The sequence below is a fragment of the Macaca fascicularis genome, chromosome 3, assembly GCF_037993035.2.
Source record: "Macaca fascicularis isolate 582-1 chromosome 3, T2T-MFA8v1.1".
Classification (NCBI taxonomy): Eukaryota; Metazoa; Chordata; class Mammalia; order Primates; family Cercopithecidae; genus Macaca; species Macaca fascicularis.
Genome location: NC_088377.1, coordinates 11,059,825 through 11,086,201, shown reverse-complemented (window position 1 = coordinate 11,086,201; position 26,377 = coordinate 11,059,825). Strand labels below are relative to the sequence as shown.

Sequence of the window (26,377 nt, the reverse complement as noted above, 5' to 3'; positions counted from 1 at the left end):
TCACTACCACAAGAACAGTATGAGGGAAACCGCCCCCATGATTCAATTATCTCCCACCAGCTACTCCTACAACATGTGGGAATCGTGGGAGCTACAATTCAACATGAGATTTGGGTGGGGACACAAAGCCAAACCATATCACTAATACAAGAGGTAGCTGGGAATACTGACGTCATCAGCTGCTCAAAAAGGGGAACTGACTGCTTCTAGCCAAGTCCTCAAAACTAGGCCAAAGCAGCATTATAAAATCTACATTATAAGGTAAAAGTCACACTACATAAAATCAGCCATTTTAAAATATAACATTCAATGGCATTTAAAATACTCACAATGTTGTGCAACCAACCACCACCTCTGTCTGGTTCCAAAACACTGTCATCATCCCAAAAGAAACTCTGGACTCATTAAGCAGTTACTCTCCATTCTCCCACTGCTACCACCTCATTTCCAGCCCTGCCAAATCCTGGCAACGACCAATCTGCCTTCTGTCTCTAAGGGCTTACCTATTCCAGATATATGATATAAATTTAATCATACCAAGTGTGACTATCATGGGCTGAATTACGCCTCCCTAAAATTCACATGTTGAAGCTCTCAATTCCCAATGAGACCATATTTGGAGATGGGGCTTTTTAAGAGGTAATTAAGGTTACATTAGATCATAAGGGTGGGGCCCTAATCCAATAGGAGTGGTGTCCTTATCAGAAGAGGAACACACGCCAGGGATGTGAGTGCACAGAGGAAAGGCCATGTGAGGACATAACAAGGTGGCGGCCATCTGCATGCCAAGGAGAAAAGCTCTGGGAGAAAACTAACCTGCCAACACCTTGATCTTAAAACTTCTAGCTTCAAGAACTGGGAGAAATCAATTTCTGTTCTTCAAGCTGCCCAGTCTGTGATATTTCATTATGGCAGCCTGAGCAAATTAACACAGTGGCCTTTTGTGTCACATAGCATAAAGTTTTCAATGCATTGTAGGAGGTATCAGTACGTCACTCCTTTTCGTGGCTGAATAATATTCCATTATATGTATATACCACGATTTTTTTACCCACTCATCCATTAATGGATATTTGGGTTATTTCTATCTTTTGGATACTGTGAATAATGCTGCCATGAACATTCATGTCCATCCATTTCTTTGAGTAACTGTTTTTAATTATTTTAAATACATAGGAATGAAATTGCAGGGCCATATGGTAATTCTATATTTACCTTTTCAGGAACCAACAAACTTGTTATTTTTAAAGCATTCACTTCAGTGCCTATCAAGTACAGGCCCTGTTTCACAGAGTGGGTGGAAATATCAATGAACCATCATCCCTGCCCTACTGCCTCTGTAGGTTCTCACTGTCTGTGAGAACCACTCCTCCAAAAGAAAAGCAGTAGGTATAATTTTCCATGGTATCTTAGTTTTATTCAAAATGAGTACCTGGGCAAACTCGTGACAATTGAACCTCAAATGTCAAAGTAGCCTTTGTCCTCCAAATATTTATATTTCAAATGTTTATGGGTAAATATACCTATTCTCTTAATTAATGATGATATCCTCTAAGTAGGCCAAACTTGACCTTCTATAGCATCAAATTAATAAAATATATTTCTAGGCCTCTGATCATACACATCCATGCATGAATGGATACAAAATGACAGAAAGGCAGAGAGACAAAGACTGGCAAGCTGAAGAGGGATTGATTAATAGAGTTCACAGAAACACGGTCAGGAAGAAAACATAGATCTCAGAGAACCTAAGCCAGGGCAGAGATTCAAAGAGGAGAACAACACAAGAATGCTAGGATGCAGAGAGGATCTACCAGTTTTGGAAGGAGGCAGGGTTAAGAGATGAGAGAGGAATGTTAGTTTCATGCCCTTGCCAATATCTTTCATGGTTAATTACACCCTGACAGCCAATAAATTCCTCTAATAGTTTTCATTGGAGAAACTATTCTTCTACCCACTCCTACAAATATGAAGCAGTGTCGCTGGTCCAGACTAGCTTCCAGAATCACCCAAGTGGTGCTGATTATCAATGGTGGGTGTGGACAACGGAGAAAACAAGAAGGCATTTTTCTGAGAGCCCTTTTGGCAAAAATCACCATGTATGGTAAATACCAGATTCCACACATCAAGTGTCCTTATTTCCTAAACGAAAGAAATAACTAAGGAGTTTCTCTCTTTCTTGCTCTCTCCTCTCTCTCTCTCTCTCTCTCTCCCCCCCAACCCCCCGTCCCGCTTGCGCGCGCTCTCTTCTTACTCTCCCCACTCTCCCCAACCCCTGACCTGAGGATCCACACAATAGCTAACCTTGCTAATCAATCAACTCTCAAAGTCTATTTTTCAGAGACATGGGATTCCTCTTTCTCACCATAGAAGGGTTCTGATTCCACATATGTCACCTAAGACAAAAATTGAGTGTTTCAGAGAAAACAAGCTCACCCATCTCCAACCAGCACTTTCTCTCATGGTTCCGGATGAAGACCATAATATTAAGCATTTCTACAGTACCTTTCGTCTTCCAGTACTTTCCACACACAGCTCCAGAAAGGAGGGAGTGGCGGTAGGCTGACACATCACCTCCAAAACCCTAGACCACTGTTTTTCAGGTGGCTAGTCTACACTGTGACTGTTTAAATAAAGCAGAAACCAGATAAAAGCTCATTCAAAGGGAATAGTTATAGAAAGACAGTGAATTATCTACGGGGCAAACGAAAGTAATAAAATGTTCAAGTCCCCAAACGTAAGGCTCATCTCTGCTAAGGGTGAGTGACTGTGGAGTCAGGCATGCCTGTTTCAAATTCTTATCCTGCCACTTACTATCTCCATATCCTCTGAAAGCATTAATATTCTCATTGGGGAAAAAATGGGAGAAATTACCTACCAAATAGGTTTAAGTGAATTAAGGTCTAGCCTAATGATTAGTAATGGTGGTGGCAGTAATAATAATATGCCACACATCAATGACCCAAATTTTAGAGTGTAATTTATTATGGTATAGAGCTAAATATTCCTAAAATATTAAACAGTTTGGAGACCCTTAAAAGTGTTGAAAAAGTAATGTGTTTTCACTTTTGAGCAATTTGCAGTTTGGTTTTTCAATGGTTTTAAAGTCTCTGCAGCTGACAGCAGGGCTTTATTCATGCAGCACCAGAGGGTAAGCCGAGGCCCTTCCATGCTTGTGGAAGGATATCTGGGTGCGAGAGATGTGCCATGTTATAACCATACAGTCTTCTCCAATCCACCACCACGTTCACCACCACTATTTCCTTTCTGGGCAGACTTGGAGGTGGCGTTATTTGTAGAAGGAATTTCTCCAGAACACAGAAAGGCTTCCCAAGAAGTACTGATTTAAGGATAAAAGTTGTTGGTTAGATTTATGAGTGAAGACAGGAGTGAAGAATGTGGAGGCTTACAATTGCTTTCTCATCAGCAGAGAACTTAGACATGCAAAATAACTTTTTAACCTTGTAGATTTAGGACAACATCTCCCCTTGAATACAACTAACCAAACTGGGCCTGCTAGAATTTTGAATGTCCAACTGGATGTTCACTGATGGCTTTAAAATTCTATCTCCAGCACAGATCTTGCCTATGAATTCCCAAACCATCAATTCCACCTGGGCATCTCAAATTCCACATGTCCAAGTCTGACCTTATCATCATCTTCTCAAATCTAGGCCCGTCTTCCCCACTTCCTTTGACTCTCTCTCAGTGCAACTTCCTGGATCTGGTCTCGCTGGGTAGAAACTGAGGGGTCATCCTTGGCACCATTTTCTCCATCTCTGCAACATGCATCACAGGCAACCCATCACCAATTCTTGTCCATTTGCACTCCAAATAACCATCAGGTCTCATTACTTTTCTCCAATTCCATGGCCAACAACCTACAGGCCCAGGAGACCAATCTTTGCTGCATGAACTAGCCCTCCAGCATCTGCCTTGGCCCTGTCCTATTCTCTTCCTCACGGTGACCAGAATAATCTTCTCAAAACTCAAAGTTCTACCTTAAAACCCATCTGGAAATCCCATCGTCCTTGAGTAAAGAAGAAGATCCTGAGCATGGCCTAGAATGCTCACCATGCTCTGAACTCAGACTTCCCTACCCTGAGCTCCAGCCAGAGAACTTCAATTTTACACCCACTCACGCCAAAGGGTATTTATCTATCCATGTTCTTCCTCTCAGAGGCTCTCTTTCCCCTAACTCCCTCTTCCATCCGAACGATTCCTACTTTCCCTTCAAAGCTTCATGCAAAAATCGCTTTCCAAAAAAACTGACTTGGTCAGGTTCGTTGGTTCCATATGGTCCCATGTGCTCATGGAACTGTATCTCTCTTTCATTGATCTCCTTTCAGTCTGCCTTGATTCCCTCACAACACACTTGTGCCCGTGTGTCGCTGTGTGTCCCCTGCTAGACTGTAAGGTCAGTGAGAGCAGGGACTATGTCTGGTTTGCCCACCATTTTAGCCTCACTGCCAAGCCCACTGCCTAGTAAAAACAAGGCACTTGGTGAAAATAGATGTTGAATGAATGAATGAGTGAATGAATGTACAGAAGTATATGACACATCTAACAGCAGGATGGGGGAAATTTGAGTGTAACCTTAAAAAGAGTTCTTCTATAAGGCCGGGTACAGTGGCATGCACCTGTAGTCACTGCTCAAGAAACTGAGGCAGGAGGATGGCTTGAGCCCAGGAGATGCAGGCTGTGGTGTGCTATGATCATGCCCATGGACAGGACTATACTCCAACCTGGGCAACAAGCCAGATCCCATCTATTTTCAAAAAAACTTTCTGTAAGATAAAGTCTCAGAACATGGCAAAGGAAGGGCAGAGGGGATATTGTTTCCCAGGAAAATACTACAGCAAATTTGTAGGAAGAAAAGGTGCAAACACTTGGGTACCCTCCCCTCACATCACCCCTTGGAATCTCAGCTTTCCAACTGAGGAAGTAGGGGTGGTAGTGCTTGGAAGAAAGGAGGAAAATGTTGCAAAACATTCTAAAGCTATCAGGACAAAATGTATACGTGCCAGAGAACATGAGGTAGAAATTGTACTTATCTATAGTTTTAGAAAATGAGCAAGGAGGCTGGGCGCAGTGGCTCACATCTGTAATCCCAGTACTTTGCAAGGCCAAGGCAGATTGCTTGAGGTCAGGAGTTCAAGACCAGCCTGGCCAACATGGTGAAACCCTGTCTCTATTAAAAAACACAAAAATCAGCAGGGCATGGTGGCGTGTTTGTAGTCCCAGCTACTTAGGAGGCTGAGGCAGGAGAATCCCTTGAACCCGGGAGGTGGAGGTTGCAGTGAGCCGAGATCACACCACTGCACTCCTGCTTGGTCAACAGAGACTCCATCTCAAAAAAAAAGAAAAGAAAATGAGCAAGGAGATTTCAAAAAACACCCATGCATTTTATACCCCTTACAAATCACATAGCTCCATCTTAAAACCCGTTGAAAATTTCTAATGAATGAGGAGAAACAGTCCTCAGCCCTCCTTCAAGGTATCCAAGGGAGTGAGACCAGGCAAAGGTTTTGTATGTCACAACAGCCACATCGTGTTCCAAAAGGAAGATGAGTAGAGATCTGTCCCACCCAGCAACAAAGAATTCCTCAGCAGAGAGCAGAACCTGATCTGCTTCCAGGCTGAGATTGCAGGAGGATGTTTGCCCAAATGCTGCAATGACTTCCAGTCATGCATTTGTTTGGTTTCGGTAATTACTTGTTCATTTAAAAAGAAAAAGAAATATATGAAAATGAACACTTCTCTCACATGTGTCCCTACATTTCAAATAAAGGTTTCATGAGGCATCTTGAAGGAACTGAAACCCTAGTAACGCAAGAAGAAAACCATCCTGCAGAAAAACTGGCACCCTCCCAAACAGCTATCATTCAGTTCTTTCCAGCACAAAAAGGGAAAGTTTATTTCTTTGTTTACCTTTAAAATTTCAACTTTAAAGCAACGTCAACAACAACCTGACATTGCATTTCAAGCAGAACAACAGCATTCTAAACTCCAGCGTTATAGAAAAGTGAAAAATGGATACGCGGCTGGTTTCTCTTGCCCCGGCTCGTAAGATTGAGAAAATGTTTGAAAAGTAAATCCCAATTACAGGTGGTGTTGTCGCACATTCAGCCTTCTCTTATCCCACCTGTCTTACTCTAGCTTCTCTACCTGGGCTACCTCCAAGCCAGCACAGAGCCCTTTTCTTCCAAGTTTGCTAAACTTTCATCTTTACCTCTCTGACATTTTCTTGCCTTGGCAAAATTCCTAAACCTTTCAGGGTGGTCAACAAACAGTAGGTGTCAGCCTAAGGGTTAAGAATTCATGCTCCCAGATGATAATCATCAGTAGATTGTTTTGGAAAATTAAATACACCTGGGCCAAGTTTCTTACGGCTGTACTCTTTGGAGATGTTTCAATTTATTTTTTAAAAAAAAAAGAAGAAACAGTTCAAGAATGTGAACTTCATTTCTCACATATATTTTCCTAAGCTTCTTTTCTTTCCCCCCCTTTTTTTTTTTTTTTTTTGATATTTCACTCTGTGCTTTGGCTTTTCCCCAGATTTTTAACTACTCTTGTCCTCTCTGACACGTGAAAAATGTTCTTGCATTCTGCCATCTTAGCAAGGGCATCGAATGACAAAAGAAACTTCATTCTAGAAGTCCTGATGGCACTATCGTTAGATCCAGACTCACCTATCTGCAGAGGCTTCCAGAGGCAAGGACCAACAGCACATGGCTCACCTGATAGATGGGGCATTCATTCAGGGATGCTCACTTAGTGCCTACCATGCACCAAACATTGTGCTTGCAGTGAGGCTCCAAGAAACTACTGGGGATGTTCCAGTTCTCCAGGAATTCCCCTCTGTTGTGAGTGATGGACTAGAACAGAAGTAGGCACAGGCCGTACCAGCAGAGCAGACACTTGTTATAGAGGGAAGGCCGGGAACACTGCTTGTGATGTGGCTACTGCTTCACTGGAGGGTGAAGGTAACTAACAGCCATTCCAGAGAGAAAGGCCAGCAGAGACAAAGGCACAGAAACATGAAAGGACAGAGGGCGATGGACACACAGATGTTTCTAGGTGGCCAGACCAGATCACAGCAAGAGTGGCAAAAATGAAACCTATAAATATCTGTTGAAAACAGATTATAATGGGAAAAAATTTTTGCAATCTATCCATCTGACAAAGGGCTAATATCCAGAGTCTACAAGGAACTTAAACAAGTTTACAGGGGAAAAAAATCAAAAAGTGGGCAAAGGATATGAACAGACACTTCTCAAAAGAACACATTTATGCAGACAAAAAACATGAAAAAAAGCTCACCATCATTGGTCATTATAGAAATGCAAATCAAAACCACAATGAGATGCTATCTCACACCAGATAGAATGGTGATCATTAAAAAGTCTGGAAACAACAGATGCTAGAGAGGATGTGGAGAAATAGGAATGCTTTTACACTGTTGGTGGGAGTGTAAATTAGTTCAACCATTGTGGAAGGCAGTGTGGTGATTCCTCAAGGATCCAGAACCAGAAATACCATTACTGGGTATATACCCAAAGGATTATAAATCATTCTACTATAAAAACACATGCACACATACGTTTACTGCAGCACTATTTACAATAGCAAAGACTTGGAACCAACCCAAACACCCAACAATGACAAACTGGATAAAGAAAATGTGGCACATATACACCATGGAATATTATGCAGCCACAAAAAAAGAATGAGTTCCTGTCCTTTGCAGGGACATGGATGAAGCTGGAAACCATCATCCTCAGCAAAGTAACACCAGAATAGAAAACCAAACAATGCATGTTCTCACTCATAAGTGGGAGTTGAACAATAAGAACACATGGACACAGGGAGGGGAACATCTCACACGAGGGCCTGTTAGGGGGTGGGAGGAAAAGGGAGGGAGAGCATTAGGACAAATACCTAATACATGCAGGGCTTAAAACCTAGATGACGGGTTGTTGGGTGCAGCAAACCACCATGGCACATGTATACCTATGTAGCAAACCTGCATGTTCAGCACATGTATCCCAGAACTTAAAAAAAGAAAATATATTTTGAGAGTTTTCAGGTGTCATGCTAAGGAGGTTGGATTTATCCTGCATTAAGAGGGGAAAACACAAGGTGAGCTTTCCATCTAGCAAGGGGTTCAACCAGGAGCTCTACTAGAAAATATAATGCACTGTGTTTCCCCTGTGGCTGGAAGAGAAGTGCACATTGGGAGAGCAGAAAGGAGAGCAAAATACCTTCCGACTGACGACAATTTGGGGAGCACTTCACAAAGAAGGTGGCCTTTGAGCAACACCTTGGAGGATGAGCAGAACTGAGCCCATGAGAGACGGTGGTGAGGAAGGTGCTCAGCTGAGAGCAGAGGCACAGGTTGGTGAGTGGGCATGTCTTACTCAGGAAGGAGCCTGGGGTCTTCTAGGCTTGGCCTATGGCTGTTGGATGTTTGCAGCAGGAGAAAAGCTGGTAAGTTACTCTGAGATCCCACTGCGGAGGTCTTTGAATGCCTTGTTAAGGATGTTGTCCCGAAGGCAACAGGAAATCTGCAGGATTAGGATTTAGAAGTTAACTCCGGCAACACGGGTTGGATAAGGAGTCAGACCAGACAAGGACACTAGTCCAGAGGCCACTGCAAAAAACAGGCAACAGATGAGAAGAGCCTGGTGGCTGAGGCAGGGTGTGCTGGGGGTCATGCCGCCCAGCCTCCCGTGAAGCTGGGTGTGGCCCTGTGGAAGGTGAGCAGGAGGGGCGTGCCTGACTACCAGGCCTACCCATCAACGCTCCCAGAGGGCCTCTTTAGTACCTTTTGCCTTCCAGCTGGCAGGCATAAAGCTGACCTCAGAGTGGCCCTGGAAGCCCAATAAACACAGCTGAGCCTTCAGCAGCTTGAATCCCTGAAACGACTGCATGGACAGGGCCACACTGGTGACCAGCTGACTCACCCAGAACTGTTACATGACCAAAAACTAACCTTCTATTGGCTCTGTGCCATTTTTTACTTTGGGATCTATTTATTGTACCAGCAAAGCATACCCTACCTAACATTGATGGTTAGATGGTACCGTGGAGATGGAAAGAGACCGTCAAAGGATATGGTACAGGTTAGTCCTCAAGACTCGGCTACCCATTTTAAGTGGAAGGTGAGAGTGAAGCGCGAAAGATGGCACCAACATTTGCAACCTGAATGAAGGGGCAGGTGGTGAGGCCATTGATCTGAGAGTGACCATGGGAGGAGAAGGCTTAGAGGAAGGCAATGAGATTCACCTGGGACCTGCAGAAGTTGGAGTATCTGTGGGGAGACCGGGGTGGGGCTATGCAGTGGGCAGTTAGGACCACAGTCATGGAGCCTAATCATAGAGGCCAGTAAAGCTGCCCAGTCACCTCCACAACAGCCCAGGCTGCCCAGGAGGCCTCCTTTTGTACTTTCCTCACACTACCAAAAAAATGCAGCAAATGTCAAAGACACACAGATTGTATTAATTATTTAAAATATCAGTGACAACAATAGGCGAGCTCTGAATGAGTTACAGGTGATAAATTATTCTGGGTTTAAAAACCCCCCACTCTGCCCCTGACTAGCAGAGCAGGAAACGTAGTCTCTCAGGGCCTCTGTTTTCTTCCTGTGTAAAATGGATGCCTCTGTCCTTGCTGTGTGGCTGGGAGGAATAAATGGGGTGATGTAGTCACCAGCCCATTACACAGGGCTCAGATAATCACCGGTATGTGTGATTACCATAAGCCATTCTTCTAATACTGATAACAACAGCTGACATTGATTGAATTATTCTTCAGTGTTCCATCTGATCTACCCATTTAATCTTGATAACTCCTTGAGGTAAGTACCCCCATTTTCCCCACTCTATAGATGAGGAAATAGACCAGAGAGGTTAGGTAGCTTGCTCCAGGTGACACAGCTAACAGCAAAGCTGGGCGATGGCCCATGCAGGCAGAGTCTGGCTCACGGGCTCTCTCCTGCCACATGACACATCCATGGCAGGAGGCACAGTCCTCTCGGGAGCACGGTGTCTCCTTCCTCCTCAGCCCTGACCTAGGATGCATCTCCAATGACTGCGAGCATTTGCTCATCATTTTCACGGAGCATTCAGCAGCAGAGCTGGCAGTTCTCAAGAGGTTCTAAGCGGTTATGGGAACCTCGACTCATTCTTGAAGAGCAGTTTCACAGTAACGGGAAAAAGTCAAGAATTCCAGAGAAATAAATGCCGGCTGGGCAAAATAACCCTGGGGCTTATACAATGCTCTTAATTTTTCAAAGCATGTCCACAGGCTGCATCTCATTTCCAAAGGGTATTGGATACAAGCCCTTCAAAGGCCCAGGGAGGGAACTATGGCACCCTGGCAGAGAATATGGAAACTCTCATGCTGGAAAGAGGCTGTTCACTGCACCTGGCCCTCCTCTGTCTCATGCTGAAACTTCATGAGCCACGACGACAAGTGCGATGGGAGAGAGGACAGAGATGGTCATTGTGGCTGCCCTGGCCCTCGCGTCAATTGCAGGACCCATCCCATTTGGAAATAGCACTGCTGCAAAGAACCCTCTCGAGAGGCTGCTGCCACTGTCATTGTCACTGGTCTCTTTTAGGCGTTCCTATTACTTGTTTCAGTCTGGGGACAAGAGCAGACTGGGGTGCAGGCTCTGCTACAATGTACTGAATGTTAAAGTACCAAAAGGCTAAAACCAGAGCAGCAGAATGATGCTTGGGAATACTCCAGGGCTTGGGGTAGCTCAGCCCCCAGTGCTCTGACTGATGGAGTGTAAATTCCCAAATGGGAGACCCTGCATGCTGTGCTGCCTCCATGTTACCAACAGGATGCCCAGGCAGTTTCAAAACCAAAGATGTGGAGGTCTTCTGTAGGGGAGGAGGTCTCTGACCCTGTCTGAGGGACCCTCTCCAGCACTGAAGCTGCCACGGGCATCGTGGCCAGTCCTCAGCCACCTCCCCAGCTCTCACCACTGGCATGCAAGGGAAGCTGTGTGTGCTGAGGCCTTTTCTCCATGCACAGATGGCCTCAGGCCCCTCTCAGGATTCTGCAGAGCTGGCAGAGGTCCCTCTCCCGGCCAGGATCCTGATTGCCAGACTTCAGCACCCATGAAACCCCACCCTCATCTTCCTCACACAGACTGAGAACTGCATTCACAGTGGGTTTACCCACTGACAGGTCTAACAGAGCACTTCCACCACAGGCATTTTTAAAAGCTGCCCAGGGGGTCTAATAAGCAACACCATAATCGATAAGACCCACTGATTCAAGCTCTTCCGTTTGCTGATGAGGAAGCCAGGCCCAGGATGTGAAAAGATTTTCCTGTATCACACAGCTACGAAGGAAACCCGGTCATCCCCCAGCATGACACAGATGCTGAAACAACTTCAATATTTTCTCTAGGTCTAGAGGAGGGACATCAGCTCTTTCGGGGGAAGGGGTAAATTGTCTTTATTTACTTACACATAATACACATTTTAATGCTGAACATTCTATGGGATCTATAAGCTACTAGAAGTAATAAATGAGTTACCAAGATTACAGGATAAGAAAGTAATATACAAAATAGTACTGTATTTCTAAATACTAGCAACAAACATCAAAAATGGACATTTTAAAAACAATACCACTTATAATAGCATTCAATTTTTTGATACTTAGAGATAAATCTGACAAAAAGAATGTTCATCTATACACTAAAAACTGTAAACACTGCTAACAGAAATTTAAAAATCTATTAAATGGGGAGAAAGGCCACGTCTATGAGTTGACTCAGGATTGTTAAAATGTCAAATTAATCTATAGATTCAATGCAATCTCAAACAAAATGCCAGCAATATATTTGTAGATATTTACAAGCTAATTCTAAAATCAGTATGGAAAGCAAAGGGCCTCTTATAGCCAGAACAATTTTGAAAAAGAAATAAGGTGAAGAATTACACCTTATTTAATTGTGTTTGGGGCTTATGGCTTTTTAAATTTTTTAATCAACAGATAATCATTGTATATATTCATGAGGTACAATGTGATGTTTGATATATTCATACATTGTGGAATTATTAAATCAACCTAATTAATATATCCATCACCTCACCTATTTATCATTTCTTGTGATGACAACTTTTAAAATGTACTCTTTGCAATTTTCAAATGTGCCCTACATTATTACTAGCTATAGTCACAATGCTGTGCAATGCATCACTAAAACTTACTTCTCCTTTTTTTTTTTTTTTTTGAGATGGTGTCTCACTCTGTTGCCCAGGCTGGAGTGCAGTGGCACAATCTCGGCTCACTGCAACCTCCACCTCCCAGGTTCAAGCGATTCTTGTGCCTCAGCCTCTCAAGTAGCTGGGACTACAGGCGTGCGCCACTGCGCCTGGCTAATTTTTGTATTTTTAGTAGAGATGGGGTTTCACCATGTTGGCCAGACTGGTCTCGAACTCCTGATCTCAAATGATCCACCTGCCTTGGCCTCTTCTCCTATCTATTAATAATTGAAATTGTACATCCTTTGACCAACATCTTTCCTCTCCCCCTCTTCTCCAACAGACTCTGTCTCTGCTTTGTCTACCTGCTTCAATGTGAATATTTCTCTTAGTTGTTCAGTATGCAGGAGTCTTTCACCTAGTTTCTGCTTTCTCTCAGGGAGAATTGATCCATATATAGGTGTTCATTAGGTGCATCCGTCAGAAAAGGGATAGTCAGGACCCTCCTACTCCACCATGTTGCTGATGTAACATCACCTCTTGATTTTAATCCTCCTTAGTGAACAATCATTGGTAACAGCAACTTCTAGCTCTCATTGGTAACAGCAGCTTCTCCCCTTAGCAAAGCAGACTTCATGGCAGGGAGTGCTTAGGCTCAAAGAAGGAGCAGCATTTGGTGATAAACAGGTGCTGGAAAATATTCAGAGCAGCAAGAGCAGAGGTGTGGATGCGGGACCTCCTGAGACCCACAACAGAGACCCAGAGTAAATCGTTCAATGGGATGAGCATAAGGCAGTGAAACAGAAAGGTGAGAGGCAGATTTAAATGATGTATATCCTTGTAACTATCCTTCAAAACTAACTCCCAATTACATTAATATGCTATATGGTAAACCTATGTGAGAGCAATAACGTAGACTCCCTGAGACTGACCCTGTATGGCAGACACATCTAAATGTGTGCTCTGAGCTAGGAAATCTGGCAGCGCCAAACCCGTAGATTTGTTCCTTTTCTATGAGGAACATCTGAGCTCCGAGCCTGGCCCATGGAACACAGGCCGTACTGGGGATCAAGGCCCTTTGTTTTGGGTTAAGTGAAAGTTGCCAGTTGAAGACTGTTAGAGGGAGGGTGCTAAGAGAAAATGTGATGTCAGCTGCATGCCTTTTGCAAGCAGTTGCGGTTCTAATACCCAGCCTGCCACCACTGGGCCACACAGTTCTCCTGTCTGGCCTGCTACCCCTGGACTCTCTCCCCTGCATGTAAGTCCCCAGTAAAACCCATGTCTCATTTGCTGGCTCTGGGTCTCTCCTTCAGCCTCTTGCATCTAGTGCCATCCCCACTGGAGTCAATAGGGACTCGACACAACACATGCATACAGAGATTTAAGTTACACCATGTGTAATTCTATCTTATAGCAGTTTCAAGAAGCCTGCACCCCAGGAGCATTGAAGGGGGATCAAATCTTACTAATCATAGGAAATAGATTCATCTAATCCTTTCCCCATTTCTTGTTTCTCTCATACCATTCAGGACATAGGCATGGGCAAAGACTTCATGTCTAAAATACCAAAAGCAACGGCAGCAAAAGCCAAAATGGACAAATGGGATCTCATTAAACTAAAGAGCTTCTGCACAGCAAAAGAAACTACCATCAGAGTGAACAGGCAACCTACAGAATGGGAGAAAATTTTTGCAATCTACTCATCTGACAAAGGGCTAATATCCAGAACCTACAAAGAACTCAAACAAATTTACAAGAAAAAAACAAACAACCCCATCAAAAAGTGGGCAAAGGATATGAACAGACATTTCTCAAAAGAAGACATTCATACAGCCAACAGACACATGAAAAAATGCTCATCATCACTGGCCATCAGAGAAATGCAAATCAAAACCACAATGAGATACCATCTCACACCAGTTAGAATGGCGATCATTAAAAAGTCAGGAAACAACAGGTGCTGGAGAGGATGTGGAGAAATAGGAACACTTTTACACTGTTGGTGGGATTGTAAACTAGTTCAACCATTATGGAAAACAGTATGGCGATTCCTCAAGGATCTAGAACTAGATGTACCATGTGACCCAGCCATCCCATTACTGGGTATATACCCAAAGGATTATAAATTATGCTGCTATAAAGACACATGCACTCGTATGTTTATTGCAGCACTATTCACAATAGCAAAGACTTGGAATCAACCCAAATGTCCATCAGTGACAGATTGGATTAAGAAAATGTGGCACATATACACCATGGAATACTATGCAGCCATCAAAAAGGATGAGTTTGTGTCCTTTGTAGGGACATGGATGCAGCTGGAAACCATCATTCTTAGCAATCTATCACAAGAACAGAAAACCAAACACCGCATGTTCTCACTCATAGGTGGGAACTGAACAATGAGATCACTTGGACTCAGGAAGGGGAACATCACACACAGGGGCCTGTCATGGGGAGGGGGGAGGGGGGAGGGATTGCATTGGGAGTTATACCTGATGTAAATGACAAGTTGATGGGTGCAGCACACCAACATGGCACAAGTATACATATGTAACAAACCTGCACGTTATGCACATGTACCCTACAACTTAAAGTATAATAATAATAAATAAATTTTAAAAAAAGAGAAAAATAAATAAATAAATAAATTATAAAAAAAAAAAAAAAGAAATAGATTCATCTAAAGAAGAATTTTCCAATTGTTGGAGCTTTTCTTAAAAGGCATGGGCTGCTGACAAAGTAAAGAGCTCCCTGTTGCTTAATGCATTCAAGCAACTGGATGCATTCAAGATGGGCTGGATGACCATCTGCCTGGAAGGTCAAAGAGATTTTTACCTTAGTAGGAAGCTGGTGGGAGGACTTTTAAGGAGGCTTCCAATCATGACAGATTGTGGTCTTTTGGGTAAGAACTAAGGCTTCACCTGGGTTTGAACCCCATCTCTGCCCCTTCCAAGCTGGGTGACCCGGGCAAAGCATCTAACCTCTCTGTTCCAGCTTCTTCCATAGTGAAATGGGGACATGTATCAGTGTCTACCTCATAGGGTGATTATAAGGATGAAACAAGTTGTTCCATATAAAGGGTCATGGACATTATCAGTGTTGACTAAATGTTGGTCACTGTTATGATGGCGTTGTTATTATGGATTGTGATTCCCCAGCTTTCATTCAAGGAGATACCACTGAAATGGGCTGCGCAACACAAGACATTCCTGCAAGCACAGACCAGGCACAAGATACAGTGTCCTTCTGACAGCTCTTTTTTCCCTTTATCAAAATGAAGCATACAATGAATGGGAAAAAGATGAGACACAGACTTTAAAAATCAATATCCTTATAACCATTCTTCAAATATAATCACTAATTATATTAATTATATTAATACTTATACAGAAGTGTAAGTCTGGTCTATCTTATCCAATGTGAATCCACCTTCAACCCTTTGAACAGCACTTCTGGTGAGGGAGGGTGGAAATTCACACAGGGGACCCTCCCTGCATTTCCACCCTGGCTCCCAGATGCTGCACTTTTCAGAGAAGTTTGCCTTGAACTTCTATGCACCTCCTCCCACCCCCTGCGAATTTACACACAGAGCACCTTTGTGAGCCGTGAGCGGGAGACTGGGCACAGGCAGAGCACAGAGAGGGCTTGTCAAAGTAAACGAGTTGATTCATGTGCAAAAATCCCCCGACTGCGTTTACAGATTAAATTGGAAAAACTTTCAGCTGCTTTTGGTTGAAAATTCCACTCAAGTATTTCACTTGATGCCCGTGCCTTCGGCACATGGCGTTCCAGTGCTTGAACAATAGTCTGCACGTGCAAACACAAAGCTCAGCGGTCTGTGAGTGGCATGTGGCTTCAAAAGGTCTGTGTCATCTGATGGCCAATAGTTTCCTGCATATTTGCTGTATAAACCCATCCTTGTCCACGGATGTACTGAATTAGTGATAAGCCCACAAAGCTTAACAAGGTTCAAGTGGAGGGCTCTTGAATTTTCAACTTCACAGCACTAGATGCTTGAATGAATCTAGCAACAGTGAATTCATTACTTTGTTGGCAGCTTGTGCCTTTTAATAAAGAGGTCCACTGATTAGGAAGAGACAGCTGTAGATCTCACTGTTCCATATAACAGCCACCAACCACTGTGGCCTTTGAACATTTAAAATGTGGCTAATTCCAACCAAGATGTGCTGTATAGGACCTGAACTCAGCTCTGGGTCAAGCAGACCTGACAGATATGTACAGAATTCTCCACCCAAAACAACAGAATATACACTCTTCTCATTGCCACATGGCACTTACTCTAAAATTAATCACATAATCAGAAGTAAAACACTCTTCAGCAAATGCAAAAAGAACTAAAATCATAATAGTCTCTCAGACCACAGTCCAATCAAATTAGAACTCAAGATTAAGAAATTCACTCAAAACCACACAACTACATGGAAATTGAACAACCTGCTCCTGAATGACTCCGCGTAAATAATCAAAGTAAGTCAGAAATCAAGAAGTTCTTTGAAACTAATGAGAATGAACAGAGACCGTACTAGAGTCTCTGGAACACAGCTAAGGCAGTGTTAAGAGGGAAATTTATAGCACTAAATGCCCACATCAAAAAGCTAGAAAGATCTCAAATTAACAACCTAACAACACAACTAAAAGAACTAGAGAACCAAAAGCAAACAAACCCCAAAGCCAGCAGAAGACAAGAAACAACCAAGATCAGAGTGGAACTGAAGGAGCTAGAGACACAAAAACCCTTCAAAAAATCAATGAATCCAGAAGCTGTTTTTTTGAAAAAATTAATCAAATAGACTGCTATCTAGACAACGAAGAAGAGAGAGAAGAATAAAATCGACACAATCAGAAATGATAAGGGGGATATCACCACTGACCCCACAGAAATACTAACAACCATCAGAGAATACTATAAACACCTCTATCCACATAAACAAGAAAATCTACAATAAATGGATAAGTTCCTGGACACATACACCCTCCCAAAACTGAACCAGGAAGAAATTAAATCCCTGAATAGACCAATAACAAGTTCTGAAACTGAGGCAGTAATAAATAGCATCCAATAAAAGCTCAGGATCAGACGGATTTACAGCTGAATTTTACCAGAGGTACAAGGAAGAGCTTGTACCATTACTACTGAAACTATCCCAAAAAATTGAAAAAGTGAGACTCCTCCCTAACTCATGTTATGAGACCAGTAACACTGTGATACCAAAATCTTGCAGAGATACAACAAAAAAGAAAACTTCAGGTCAATATCCCTGATGAACATTGATGCAAAAATCCTCAACACAATACTGGCAAACCAAATCCAGCAGCACATCAAAAATCTTATCCACCACAATTAAGTCAGCTTCATCCCTGGGTTGCAAGGTTGGTTCAACATATGCAAATCGATAAATATGATTCATCACATAAACAGAACTAAGGACAAAAACCACACAATTATCTCAATAGATGTAGAAAAGGTCTTTGATAAAATTCAACATCCCTTCATGTTAAAAATATTCAATAAACTAGGTATTGAAGGAACATACCTCAAAATAATAAGAGCCATATATGACAAACCCACAGTCAATATCATACTGAATGGGCAATAGCTAGAAGCATTTCCCATGAAAACCAGCCAAAGACAAGGATACCCTCTCACCTCTCCTATTCAACATAGTATTGGAAGTTCTGGCCAGGGCAATCAGGCAACAGAAAGAAATAGAGTATTAAAACAAAAAAAGAAGAAGTCAAATTATCTTTGTTTGCAGATGACATGATCTTATATCTAGAAAATCCCATTACCTCAGCCCAAAAGTTTCTTAAGCTGATAAGCAACCTCAACAAAGTTTCAGGATACAAAATCAATATGCAAAAATCACTAGCATTCTTATACATCAACAACAGACAAGCAGACAGCCAAGTCAGGAATGAACTCCTATTCACAACGGCTACAAATAGAATTTTAAAAACCTAAGAACAGCTAACAAGGGAAGTGAAGCACCTCTTCAAAGAGAACTACAAACCACTGCTCAAGGAAACCAGAGAGGACACAAACAAATGGAAAAACATTCCATGCTCGTGGATAGGAAGAATCAAGATTGTGAAAATGGCCATACTGTCCAAAGTAGTTTATAGATTCAATGCTAGTCCCATTAAACTACCATTGACATTCTCTGCAGAATTAGAAGAAATTATTTTAAAATTCAGATGGAACCAAAAAAGAGCCTAAATAGCCAAGACAATTCTAAGCAAAAACAACAAAGCTGAAGGCATCAGGCTACCCAACTTCAAATTATACTACAGTAACCAAAACAGTATAGTACCGGTACAAACAGAGACACATAGACCAATGGAACAGAATAGAGAACTCAGAAATAAGACTGCACACCTCCAACCATCTGACCTTCAACAAACCTGACAGAAACAAGGAATGGGGAAAGGATTCCCTGTTTAATAAATGGTGCTGGAAGAACTGGCTAGTCATACGCAGAAAGTTGAAACTGGACTCCTTTTTTACACCATATACACAAATTAACTCAAGATAGATTAAAGACTTCAATAAAAACCCCAAACTATAAAAACCCTAGAAGAAAATCTAGGCAACACCATTCAGGACATAGGCATGGGCAAAAATTTCATGATGAAAATGCCAAAAACAATGGCAACAAAAGCAAAATTGACAAATGGGATCTAATTAAACTAAACACCTTCTACACAGCAAAACAAACTGTCATCAGAGTGAACAGAAAACCTACAGAATGGAAGAAACATTTTGCAATGTATCCACCTGACAAAGGTCCAATATCCACAGTCTACAAGGAACTTAAACAAATTTACAAGAAAAAAAAAAAAAACAAACATTAAAAAGTGGGCAAAGGACATGAACAGACACTTCTCCAAAGAAGACATACATGTGGCCAAAAAGTGTATGAAAAAAGGCTCAACATCACTGATTATTAGAGAAATGCAAATCAAAACCACAATGAGATACCATCTCACACCAGTCAAAATGGCGATTATTAAAAAGTCTAAAAACAACAGATGCTGGTGAGGTTGTGGAGAAATAGGAATGCTTTTACACTATTGGTGCGAGTGCAAATTAGTTCAACCATTGTGGAAGACAGTGTGGCGATTCCTCAAAGATCTAGAGGCAGAAATACCACTGGACCCAGCAATCTCATTACTGAGTATATATCCAAAAGAATACAAATCATTCTACTATAAAGATACATGCACATGTATGTTCACTGCGGCACTATTCACAATAGCAAAGACATGGAACCAACCCAAATGTCCATCAATGATAAACTGGATAAAGAAAATGTGGTACATATACACCACGGAATACTATGCAGCCATAAAAAGGAGCATGCCCTTTGCAGGGATATGGATGGAGCTGGAAGCCATAATTCCAAGTGAAGTAACGCAGGAACAGAAAACAAAACACTGCATGTTCTCACTTACTATTGTGAGCTGGATGATGAGAACACATAAACACATATGGTGGGGGACGACACATACTGGGACCTGCTGGGGGTGGGGGGAGGGAGAACATCAGGAAGAATGGCTCAAAATAAACAAATAAATAAATTAGATGTGCTGTAAAATACACACCAAATTTCAAAGAGTTAGTACCCAAAAAAAGTCAAATAACTCATTAATAACTTTTTATAGTGATTATACGTTAAAATTTGGTTACATTGGATTAAAATATATTACTAAACTTTTACTTGTTTTCTTTTACCTTTGTCAGAGGGCTACTAGAAAATTTTAAATTACCCATATAGCTCACATTATATTTTAATTAGATAATCTTAACCCAGAGTATTTATGAAAACGAGAATCTCAGAGGCAGCCCAGGAATCTGCACGGTTAACAAGCATCCAAGTGACTAAGATCACGGCTATTTGAAAACCCCTGACACAGCAGTGACTTGAAGCATGAGTCAGGACACTTGGATTCTAAACATCATTCAGTTCTTCTTACCTGGGCCTTAGTCTCCTCATCAATAAAATGAAGGGCTTGGATTAGACCTGGAAAGTTGTCTGATTTAAGGCTTCCGATCCCATTACCCACTGATTATTTGTCCATAAACCTAGGCCAGCAAAGATCCCCAGAGACTGAATGGACCCAGATGGGTACCAGATTCAGGCAGGTGTGACTTTAGGGAGGCTTTCCTGGTTTTCACATCCTCCGGAGGACTCTGAAAGAATGTTCACCCGGGGGCTTCCCAGAGGAGTACAGCTAACTCCAGGGGAACCACATAGAACCTTGTCTGCATCAACATCCTTACCACCACCAACTGCCCAAGGACTGCTATGTACAGCAGAGCCCCCCGATATGTCCTAGAGCCGACTCATACCCTTAGGCTGCCCTAAAAATGGCCAAGAGTCCATGGATCAAACAGAAGAACCCAGCCCATCCCAAGAAAGGTGACTCGACTCAACCTACCAACCTATTCAGCCAGAAGAATTCCTTTTCAGAAGCAGATTGGGAAACCAATGTTTTCCCGCTGTGGAACTATCACTTTCACCTTTCCAAGAGGACTCTGACAAAAGTTGCTAACCCACTCTTCAGAACCTTTGAAATTCATCTTCCTAACTGAAGGGAGGTTTTCCATTGGGAAAAAAATGGTTCATTCAAAATAAGAATAAATGGGTTCGGCTTCGGCGTCGCTCCGCGCGGCGGGGCTCTAGGCCGAGGTCTCACCGCGAGCTGCGGGTGAAGCGCTGGCAGCTAAGAGCACGCGAGGAGGCGCCACCCGTTTGGCGTTGGCTTTGGCTCCGGCGTCGTTGTGTCCTGACAACCGCTCCGGTAACCGGTTCCGAGACAGTGGGTGCGGCCGCTTTAGCCCTGAGCGGGCTCCACAGCTGCCTGCGGGTCTCTGCTAGTGCCGGACCCTTTCGTAGCACACCCTACGCCGAGCTGCGACCCTGAGCCAAGAGAGGGAGCCCCGGCAATGGCGGCCTGGACAACCTCGCACCGGTCAATCAAGGGGATCCTGAAGAACAACTTCCTCTATGGTGGCGTCTGCCGAACAGCCCCACGGGAGTGTGGACTAGGAGCTGAACAAAAAATCCCGGAAGTGGGATGAAATGAACATCCTGGCAACATATCATCCAGCAGACAAAGATTACGGTTTAATGAAAACAGATGAACCAAGCACTTCTTCCCATCGTATTATGGGTGATGATGAAGATGCATGTAGTGATACAGACACCACTGAAAACATGGCACCAGATATCTTAGCTAAGAAATTAGCTGCTGCTGAAGGCGCGGAACCAAAGTATCGGGTTCAGGAACAAGACAACAGTGGAAAGGAGGATAGTAACCTCTCACCTGAAGAACAAGAAACAAAAGTGACAATTTGAAATGAAAAGGAAGCTTCATTACAATGAAAGACTCAATATCAAACTAGCTAGACAGTTTCAAAAAACCTACGTGATGATGACGAAGATGAAAAAATGTTAGAGACTGCAGATGGAGAAAGCATGAACATGGAGGAATCAAATCAAGGATCTACTGCAAGTGACCAAGATTGGTTCAACGCTGTAATTGTTTGTTAGATATAAACCCTGTTACTATAATTGCTTCTTGTTCTCCACAATTCATGACTTAAGTACCAAAATGCATACCAGTTATTATATATTGCCAAAAATTAAATGATAAACTTAGAGACTGATTAGACTGAAAATGCCTAATAGATGTATATATTCTTGTGCCTAGTACTTTACCACCAATACAGTGTAATATCATCGGTCCAAAATTGCATTAATTTTGTAAATACACTGGTTAATTTGTATTAGATATTATATAGCTTTTTATGCTTTAGAGGTTAAACAATATATTTGGGGGAAACTATTTTCATCACTCTAAATGTGGTGGTAGCTCATAAAGTTTGTCGGCTTTTTTTTTTTTAATCAAAAGCCAACTGAACAACAGGACATATAGACTGATAAATATTCAGGCTGAATAGTATTTTAACACTTGTCTTCAACTTCATTTGTCTGTTTAATTGAAAAGGATTATAAGAGTTACCGTTGCATTTTCTGGCCTACTACCTTTAAAACTCCTGTTGTGTTTCTTTGTATTTACAAGGAAAGGACTGAACTTTTTCTCATCAAAACTGGCTTTTTTCCCACAAATAAATTATCAGGTTAAACTTGCACTAATGTCTGCTCTGTTTTTTGTTTTGGTTTTTTCTGTTTTATGTTTTTGGTACACTGGGCAGACTTCAGAGCAACTTTTTTTCAATAAATATTCTAAAGTAGCTATCTCGGCATTCCCTTTAAATACCTGTCTTAACTTCCTGCTTTTATTTCTTACTCCTTTCCACACATACGCACACAATCCTTTACCTTTTAAAGGATCATTAAGATTACATTAGGAACTCTTTCTGTCACTCTTCTGTGATTTGCTGCAATATTGAAATTCTTATTTTGACCATCACTGCCTATTCATTCTTCAAATACATGAAGAAAATAGATTAAGTAGCAGCAGTACTATAGGCAGGAAATACAGTTTAACTGCTAAATTTCTATACCTCTCTGATTTACAGCTTGCTAATTAAATTGCTATTATTAGTTTGTTTGGCTTAGACTTAAGAAAACAACTAACTGAGGGTTTTTTTTGTTTTCTGGGTTTTTTGTTTTTTTTTTTTTTTTGGCATGAGGAGAGAATTGTGGGTAACCAGTGATATGATTATTACTGAATGTACAGACAGAAGTAAGCCTGGACATTGTTTAATTTAAAAACTTTAAACAGTCACTGCCTTCAGGGAATATTATAATATATACTATGACAAATGTACATTATTCTTCTAACACAGTAAGAATTACTTGGAATATTTTCCTGAAATGAAGTGCAGGAAAGCCCTGTGTGTCTTGGTTTAGTGATGGTTTCATTTCTAGCCAATTATTTGTATCTTAATTTTTTGTTAGTACCAAAATAATCTGTTATATGAACAGACTTTTAAAATAATTTCTGTATACTATATATATAAGAACGCTTTTATTAAACAGCTTATCTTCCACTTGCAAGTTTATGGAAATATCAGTATGTCAAAATAAATAAAAAGTGAGAGAATTCTCTGGTATTAGAAGAATGTGCTTATTATTTTGATTTTTTAAATGGGATATAATCAAAGTACTGCTGAACTATAGGTGCAGTATTCTACTAAACATTTCAGCTAGTAATACCACTGATTTAGCAACAAAACTGTTTATGTCTGCTTTCTGAATTTAGAATGTTGAGATTACTTGTTTAAATCTGTTTTGGGGGATGTAGAGATTAAGTCTGTACATACACGTGTACATATATTCACGCACCTTCTGATTTTGGTTTTCTCGTTTTTGAGTTCTTAGAAAGTATTCACATACTCTTTTTTTGTAGAAGTAGCTGTTGTACAGTGAAGAAAAGGATAAGCCTTTAAACAGTTGATTCTGTTTGTGTTTTCTACAAATTATTTTTTGAAATTTAAATTACAAGCAAACTCGTTTCCTGGTTTTCAGAAATAGATGATTATTTCAGAGCAGTAAGACATGACAAACAGCATGCTCAGGAGGATTTTAGGTAGTCAAATGCAGCTGAGAAAAGGTATTTTCAAGTGCTAAGTTGCTCATTGATATGGTATGAACTAGTCAAAACATGAACCATTATGATTCAAGTTAGATTTTCTTCTGGAGAGACAGATCTGAATGTTCATTTCTAGCCAAAGTAGATTTTACTTTCAACTTTTTAATCAATATCACTTTCTGTGCTTAACTCCTTGGTGTTGCCTTGTCTGTTTTCATTCATCTAAAATTCTGCAGGGATGACTAAAATTTGACATAATGGTATAAATGGATTCTTAAGAATAACTTTAAGTTGAAGATTAAAGCAAGATGCCATTTTCCCCATGACTTTCATTTTGTTTACATTTTTCCCTTTAAGTTAGTATACACTAGACATACATAAAATACAATAATACAACAAAACATAAATGTTCTTATTTTATAGAAGAATAAAATGTCTGACATTGGGATATGACTGGTGGTATTATATTAATAATTATTGTAATAAAATTAGTAACTTCTAAAATTGATGAAATACCTGCTAAGCATAATGAGAAAATTGTAAGAGGCCCCTGCGTGTGCTACATTTCCAACTAAAGATGCTTACCCAGTCCCAGCTCCAGCTTCTACTAGTAAAGGGGCAAGCAGAAGTAAAAACGATGGTGAAAAAAGTCAGAAGCTTATATTGTTTATTCTGGAGAATGCTGTATCTGGGCTCAGTCATTTAGGGAGCTATTCAGTTACCAAGTCCTCTTATTTTGATAGGCACATCTATTAAAAAGATTATTACAAATGCATGGGCAGTTATAATGACATAAATTTGATCATCACCTAATAGGGCTCCTGGTTGACCCAGTTTGGCTCATATTAAGAGATTTATGTCAGTTCCTACTATTCTGGCTCAAGCACCAAATACTGTAATGTACCAATATCTTTGTGTTTGTTGAAAATAATCAACGATTAATCAATATAGGTAGAAGAGTGAAATGCCTGAGGAAGCCTTCATCCGTAAATCTAAAGACAGAGGTTGAACCCTCTTTTTACTGAGCCTCAAGGTGAATAGTCACATCAAATTGCAAACTCAAAGATGCAGCTTCAATTCTGCCAGGGCTTCCCCTGCCCTTTTCTCTCAACAGCAGAAGTAGACTGAAGACAGGTGATTAGGGTATTTCACTGTTAATCAAATTTTCTTGAGGTTGGATACTACCAATCTAATGAGAATTTAGTTTAATTAAATGTTTGATTTGCATTCAATTGATGTAAGATAGAGTTGCAGTCCTTAATTTTTCAGGAACAAAATATAAAATATTGCTTAGGGTTTTGAAGGCTCTTGGTCTGCCTAACCTAAATTCCTAATCCAATGTTGAGAATACTGTTTTAAGTGGGAAGAAAAAGGCTGATAAAATAAACGAGGGAAGGAAGAATGTTTGTTTTATATTTTCAAATTGTCATTTTGTATTTATGTTATTGGTTTTGGGGAATGTCATTAATGATGTAGAATAGATTAATCCCATATAAAAATATAAGTTGAGTAGTGCTATGATGGTGATAAATGTTAGTATAATAATGCTGTTATTTTTTGTTAATTCTTGGCTACTAAGTCATTTGGTAAAAATCGTGTAAGTGGAGGTAGGTCTTTTGGAGATAACAGAAATACAAAGATATGGAAGTTACTAGTGATAATTTACCCCATGTATGTAATAATGATAATGTGTGGAAGTTATATTTAAATTAAATAAATATGAATACAGTGATTATTAATATTTTGTAATTTATAGATGTAACATTATTGTAGAAAGGTTGTAGGTTAGAATGGACATTTAGTCTATATGTGTAATTGATAAATAGGCTAGAATTTTGTGTAGTTATGCCCGATTTGGTCTTCCTCATTCTCCTACCAGAATTGATAATATAGCAATAATTAATATTACATTTGGGTTAATAGATGATACTTGGAATTGAGATTAGTGCCAGTTTTTGTCATGTTAATAAGATTACGCCTGATGTTATTGGAATTCCTTGTCTTACTTCTGGGACTCAGAAATGAAACGGAGAAAGCCCACTTTTTATAATTAGTGTTATAGTGATTATTACAGATGCTATTGGGCTGGGAATTTTTATGACTGTTCACTACCCAGAATATGATATATAAAGACATCTATGATTAGGAGTATAGATATAGTTGTGTTAAGAAATATTTAGTAGTTGCTTCTTTGGATCATGAATTTAATTTTTTATTAAAATGAGAATAATGGCTAGTACATTTATTTCTAGTCCTATTCAGATTATTAATCTGTGCAAGCTAAATATTGTAACTATAGTTCCTGTAAAGTTCCAACTCATGGTTCACATCACTCTGTTATATAGTATACAGAGACATACATATTATATATATATATGATATCTTTCTAAAAATAAAAAAATGAAATTGCTTTAGTAAGCATTGCCATGTGATTTTTGGAGGGAGGAAGATTGGGAGCAAAGAAGGAAATGGGTAAGATCGGCCCCAATCTAAATCTCAGGTGTGCTTCCCACAAAGGGCTCCAGAGAGTCTCTGGATTCCCCACGACCAGACAGCCACAG

The 26,377-nt window shown here is 40.9% G+C and overlaps 1 long non-coding RNA gene across 2 annotated transcripts in view; it reads right to left on the bottom strand.

Moving 5' to 3' along the window:
* LOC107129073 (uncharacterized) overlaps positions 1-21,160 on the bottom strand; it is a 523,695-nt gene extending 502,535 nt beyond the window's left edge. Inside the window, exon 1 of one of the 2 annotated variants that reach the window (XR_010585386.1) lies at positions 20,694-21,160. This is a non-coding gene — a long non-coding RNA (uncharacterized lncRNA). The remainder of the gene's footprint in view (positions 1-20,693) is intronic. The other variant, XR_012432030.1, reaches the window with a different exon arrangement.
* Positions 21,161-26,377: the final 5,217 nt, after the last annotated feature.